This window comes from Salmo trutta, unplaced genomic scaffold (genome assembly GCF_901001165.1).
Source record: "Salmo trutta unplaced genomic scaffold, fSalTru1.1, whole genome shotgun sequence".
In the NCBI taxonomy this organism is placed as follows: Eukaryota; Metazoa; Chordata; class Actinopteri; order Salmoniformes; family Salmonidae; genus Salmo; species Salmo trutta.
In genome coordinates this window covers 589923-597203 of record NW_021822532.1, presented here as the reverse complement: position 1 = coordinate 597203, position 7281 = coordinate 589923, and positions in this window count along the sequence as shown.

Below are 7281 nucleotides of genomic sequence, written 5' to 3'. Positions count from 1 at the left end.
CAAGGGGAACAACTACTTCAAGGTCTCAGAGTGAGTGACGTCACCCGATTGAAACGCTATTAGCGCGCACCACCGCTAACTAACTAGCCATTTCACATCGGTTACACAAACAGTCAGGTGATTTAATGCATCACATGAACATGTAGTCGTGACTGATATTTTTCACCTTTTCTCCATGTAGTGGAACTAATAATAATAATAATAATAATAATAATGTCTAACTTTCTCTTTTAATAATGTCTCTCATTCTAGTGTGTTGCTTTGTTCAACAGGTGTGATATTATTATGCTGTTGCTGAATTCAGTTCATAATAACAATGTTAAGAAAAGTATGTTCAGTGGTTTCAAACCAAATTACACAGGAAGCAGGAGATCATTGTAGTTTAGAAAACAACAAATGTTCTGATATTCTGAAAGAAGATTTAAAACTATGATACATTAACATTTTTACAAATGGTAAAATAATCACGATATATGAATCGTATAATACGATATATGAACAATATGTTGTTGAATTTGACTTGCCTACGCCCAGTTAGCGCCATCTTGTATGATTGAACTGTCACATAACTGTCCCAGGTGAAATGGACTGTTAGATCTGAGTGTTTTACTGTCAGTCACTATACTAAAATAACACCATACATTTAATTTCTCTACACACTTTACAATAATCACTGGGAAGATTCTTACCTTGTAGCTTGAATTCACAACCAGAACATGTCAAGTCATTGAGATATTTTCCGTTTTTCTGAGAGAGCACCTTCCTGATAACAAGTGGCTCTGTATCTATGTTCTAGGTACAGTTGATCTTTGGATGCAATAATATCTGGTCAAAGTCTAGTGACACAACACCATAGTATATCATAAACATAAAAGCAGTTGGCCAGAAAAGGCCATGACATACTATAAAACAGGGTTTGTCAACTAGATCTGGCTTCGGGTGTCACGGTTGTCATAGAGAGGAGCGGACCAAAGTGCAGCGTGATTATCGTTCCACATATTTTATTGAACTGTGAAACTATGCAATACATGCACATAAACTAAAGAACAAAAAACAAACCGTGACGCAGAGGTGAAACATACCACTACTCAAAAACAATCTCCCACAAACCCAGGTGGGAAAAACACCTACTTAAGTATGATCTCCAATTAGAGACAACGATGACCAGCTGCCTCTAATTGGAGATCATCCCAAACAAAACCCAACATAGAAATACAAAACTAGAAAACAACATAGAAAAACTAAACTAGAAAACCCCCCTGTCACGCCCTGACCTACTCTACCATAGAAAATAACAGCTTTCTATGGTCAGGACGTGACATCGGGAGAATTTTTTTCTGAGTTAAAGTCGGCGGGCCAGAACATAATTAGCATATAATATTAGCACAATTAATATGCCTACACTACAAATTGAACAACATGTTTAACACATTTGATTAGTACATAGTACATTGAGTGACAATAAAATAATTTAGATCTGATTAAGTTCATAAAATCACCAATATCTCTATTCAATTATAACTTTTTGTTTATTTCTCTGTGCGTTGATTGGTGGGGAAAAACAGGTCTACGTAGCCTACTGTAGTCTACACTACTTTATTAATATCAACATTCATTCAGAACAATTAGCTTGATAGCAAGAGAACATGTCGCTCTCAAAAAGTAACAAAAGGTAGATAATGAAAATCAAAGTTTCAGGGAAGAACGGACAGAGATATCCATTCATCTGACCATCTTTCTCCAATGCCAAGCCAGAGTGTCTTGTTTGCAATGAAAATGTCATTGTTTGCAAAGAATTCAATCTCAGACGGCATTATGAATCTAAACATGGTACTTTCAAAGTGGCCTTCCCGCCCCAGACAGAGGCCCGATGCAGAAACACTGAAGCATTAACTACAACCTACAAACACGGCAGTAGAATCCTCCTCAGAAACACTGAAGCATTAACTACAAGCTACAAACACGGCAGTAGAATCCTCCTCAGAAACACTGAAGCATTAACTACAACTACAACATGGTACTTTCAAAGTGGCCTTCCCGCCCCAGACAGAGGCCTGAAGCAGAAACACTGAAGCATTAACTACAACCTACAAACACGGCAGTAGAATCCTCCTTCATGGCTTGACCCAACAACAGAAGGTCACAAGTGCTTCCTAAAAGCATCCTGGGTTCTAACCAAACACAACATGCCCTTCACAGACGCAGAGCTGTTTAAAAAATGCATGGTGACAGTTTTGGAGGAATTGGCTACAGACAAGTCTATGGATAGCATAATTGCGTCTGTCAAACAGGTGCCACAGTCTGTGACATCAGCCGGACGCCGTGTCTGTGCTCTGGCGGATGATGTGCATAGGATTGTTCTGGAGGGGCTCAGTCAGGCTGAGCATTTTCCCCTGGCTATTGATGAGAGAACTGACAACACCCATGTAGCACAGTTGTGTGTTTATGTCTGTTATTTTCATGGGAATGACTTTAAAGAAGAGCTACTGGCACTGATTCCCCTGGAGGGACACACCACCGGGGATGTTCCCCTGGAAGAACACACCACCGGGGACGTTCCCCTGGAAGGACACACCGCCGGGGACATTCCCCTGGAAGGACACACCACCGGGGACGTTCCCCTGGAAGGACACACCACCGGGGACGTTCCCCTGGAAGGACACACCACCGGGGACGTTCCCCTGGAAGGACACACCACCGGGGACGTTCCCCTGGAAGAACACACCACCGGGGACGTTCCCCTGGAAGGACACACCGCCGGGGACGTTCCCCTGGAAGGACACACCGCCGGGGACGTTCCCCTGGAAGGACACACCGCCGGGGACGTTCCCCTGGAAGGACACACCGCCGGGGACGTTCCCCTGGAAGGACACACCGCCGGGGACGTTCCCCTGGAAGGACACACCGCCGGGGACGTTCCCCTGGAAGGACACACCGCCGGGGACGTTCCCCTGGAAGGACACACCACCGGGGACATCCTATTCACAAAGCTGGAACAATTGTTTACGCAGCATGGCCTGTCATTCGAAAAAGTCAACTTTGAGGTCACCGTCAGGGCTCCTGCTATGGTGGACAGACACAGGGGCCTGGTCAGCAGGTTGAAGGAATTCGCCCCACTAATGAATGGCTTGCATTGTCTCATCCATCAGAGTGTGAAACCCTCTCTCTATACTGCACGAGGGAGAGAGTCTCCTCCAGGAATTTATGACCTGAGATAACAGAACCTGGGTGTAAGAGAGGGGGATGGAGGGAGAGAGAGGGGGATGGAGGGAGAGAGAGAGGGGGATGGAGGGAGAGAGAGGGGGATGGATGGAGAGAGAGGGGGACTGAGGGAGAGAGAGAGGGATGGAGGGAGAGAGAGAGAGGGGGATGGAGGGAGAGAGAGGGGGATGGAGGGGGAGAGAGGGGGATGGAGGGAGAAAGAGAGGGGGATGGAGGGAGAGAGAGAGGGGGATGGAGGGAGAGAGAGAGGGGGATGGAGGGAGAGAGAGAGGGGGATGGAGGGAGAGAGAGAGGGGGATGGAGGGAGACAGAGAGGGGGATGGAGGGAGAGAGAGGGGGATGGAGGGAGAGAGAGGGGGATGGAGGGAGAGAGAGGGGGATGGAGGGAGAGAGAGAGGGGGATGGAGGGGGAGAGAGGGGGATGGAGGGAGAGAGAGAGGGGGATGGAGGGAGAGAGAGAGGGGGATGGAGGGAGACAGAGAGGGGGATGGAGGGAGAGAGAGGGGGATGGAGGGAGAGAGAGGGGGGATGGAGGGAGAGAGAGGGGGATGGTGCTCGCTATACCCAATGAGGGCAGCAGCTGACCACCTTGGTATTTTGGAAATGGAGGAATTCCTTTTATGTGCTAACAATGTTTGGATCAACTTACACCTGTGAGTCCTCCTTTTCCTCTATGAATGCAATCGACTCACGACAGGAACCGGCTTTCACATAAGGCAACCGAGGACTGCCTGCGCATCAACATCACATCCCTCTCACCTGACATCCACAAGATCGTGTCCGAGGGGAAATGCAACTTTTCCCATTAAGTAAATCACTTAGTATTTAATAAATAGTCATATAGGCTACTAACATTATTGTAATTATTATTATTATTATTATAATTGTTATTATTGTTATTATTATTATTGTGATTATTAGTGCTTATCAATGGCTATTTTAGGTCTCTTGCTGACAGTATTTTCTGTTTGTTTTGTCGTTATAGGAGCAGGTTATCCCCAGACTCCTGATACAGGGCTACAGACACTCAGACACAGACATCACCTGTTTTTCTTTAAATTACTGTTTTATGTAGGATGCTGCCTTTTTGGCCATGTTGCAGTTGTAAGTCGGCCTAATAAATAAATACAAATCCCTCTTCTATTAGGCCGTGTTGTTGTCTTGTGAAAGATGCTGTTAAGCCACATAGCCTAGCACAGCCAGTTAAGTTATTTATATGGGCCTTCGCCCCCACACAGCCTAGCTCAGCCAGTTAAGTTATTTATATGGGCCTTCGCCCCCACATAGCCTAGCTCAGACAGTTAAGATATTTATATGGGCCTTCGCCCCCACATAGCCTAGCTCAGACAGTTAAGTTATTTATATGGGCCTTCGCCCCCACATAGCCTAGCACAGCCAGTTAAGTTATTTATATGGGCCTTCGCCCCCACATAGCCTAGCTCAGACAGTTAAGTTATTTATATGGGCCTTCGCCCCCACATAGCCTAGCTCAGACAGTTAAGTTATTTATATGGGCCTTCGCCCCCACATAGCCTAACTCAGACAGTTAAGTTATTTATATGGGCCTTCGCCCCCACATAGCCTAGCTCAGACTGGTAAGTTATTTATATGGGCCTTCGCCCCCACATAGCCTAACTCAGACAGTTAAGTTATTTATATGGGCCTTCGCCCCCACATAGCCTAGCTCAGACTGGTAAGTTATTTATATGGGCCTTCGCCCCCACACAGCCTAGCTCAGACAGTTAAGTTATTTATATGGGCCTTCGCCCCCACATAGCCTAGCTCAGACAGTTAAGTTATTTATATGGGCCTTCGCCCCCACATAGCTTTGCTCAGCCAGTTAAGTTATTTTATATGGACCTTCACTTTGAAGAAATAGACTCCAATTAAGCCCTCTTGTTGTTTTTAAAGTCAAATTAAAAGGAAGATTATTGTTGAAATGAATTACTCGACTGGTGTAGTTTTCTCCACCTGTTGATTGGCGCCACTTGCATAACAAGTTAGCTATATTATCAGCACCAGGTGCTGTTCACCTCCTATTGATTGTGCTGCTATATTATCAGCACCAGGTGCTGTTCACCTCCTATTGATTGTGCTGCTATATTTTCAGCACCAGACGCTGTTCACCTCCTATTGATTGTGCTGCTATATTATCAGCACCAGGTGCTGTTCACCTCCTATTGATTGTGCTGCTATATTATCAGCACCAGGTGCTGTTCACCTCCTATTGATTGTGCTGCTATATTATCAGCACCAGGTGCTGTGCACCTCCTATTGATTGTGCTGCTATATTTTCAGCACCAGGTGCTGTTCACCTCCTATTAATTGTGCTGCTATATTATCAGCACCAGGTGCTGTTCACCTCCTATTGATTGTGCTGCTATATTTTCAGCACCAGGTGCTGTTCACCTCCTATTGATTGTGCTGCTATATTTTCAGCACCAGGTGCTGTTCACCTCCTATTGATTGTGCTGCTATATTATCAGCACCAGGTGCTGTTCACCTCCTATTGATTGTGCTGCTATATTATCAGCACCAGGTGCTGTTCACCTCCTATTGATTGTGCTGCTATATTATCAGCACCAGGTGCTGTTCACCTCCTATTGATTGTGCTGCTATATTTTCAGCACCAGGTGCTGTTCACCTCCTATTGATTGTGCTGCTATATTTTCAGCACCAGGCGCTGTTCACCTCCTATTGATTGTGCTGCTATATTATCAGCACCAGGTGCTGTTCACCTCCTATTGATTGTGCTGCTATATTATCAGCACCAGGTGCTGTTCACCTGCTATTGATTGTGCTGCTATATTATCAGCACCAGGTGCTGTTCACCTCCTATTGATTGTGCTGCTATATTATCAGCACCAGGCGCTGTTCACCTCCTATTGATTTTGCAGCTATATTATCAGCACCAGGTGCTGTTCACCTCCTATTGATTGTGCTGCTATATTATCAGCACCAGGTGCTGTTCACCTCCTATTGATTGTGCTGCTATATTATCAGCACCAGGTGCTGTTCACCTCCTATTGATTGTGCTGCTATATTTTCAGCACCAGGTGCTGTTCACCTCCTATTGATTGTGCTGCTATATTTTCAGCACCAGGCGCTGTTCACCTCCTATTGATTGTGCTGCTATATTATCAGCACCAGGTGCTGTTCACCTCCTATTGATTGTGCTGCTATATTATCAGCACCAGGTGCTGTTCACCTGCTATTGATTGTGCTGCTATATTATCAGCACCAGGTGCTGTTCACCTCCTATTGATTGTGCTGCTATATTATCAGCACCAGGCGCTGTTCACCTCCTATTGATTTTGCAGCTATATTATCAGCACCAGGTGCTGTTCACCTCCTATTGATTGTGCTGCTATATTATCAGCACCAGGTGCTGTTCACCTCCTATTGATTGTGCTGCTATATTTTCAGCACCAGGTGCTGTTCACCTCCTATTGATTGCGCTGCTATATTTTCAGCACCAGGTGCTGTTCACCTCCTATTGATTGCGCTGCGGTTGCAGCTTTACATTTCAGCACCACTAAATGGTCCTCTGCCTGCTTTATTAGTTGACTGTCTCCTGCATTCTCTCCTCATGAATGAAGGTAAAATGTAACTTTTGCATTATTTAGGGAGGTCACATTGTAGATACACTACACCACCATTATTTAGGGAGGTCACATTGTAGATACACTACACCACCATTATTTAGGGAGGTCACATTGTAGATACACTACACCACCATTATTTAGGGAGGTCACATTGTAGATATTCTACACCACCATTATTTAGGGAGGTCACATTGTAGATACACTACACCACCATTATTTAGGGAGGTCACATTGTAGATACACTACACCACCATTATTTAGGGAGGTCACATTGTAGATACACTACACCACCATTATTTAGGGAGGTCACATTGTAGATACACTACACCACCATTATTTAGGGAGGTCACATTGTAGATACTCTACACCACCATTATTTAGGGAGGTCACATTGTAGATACACTACACCACCATTATTTAGGGAGGTCACATTGTAGATACACTACACCACCAT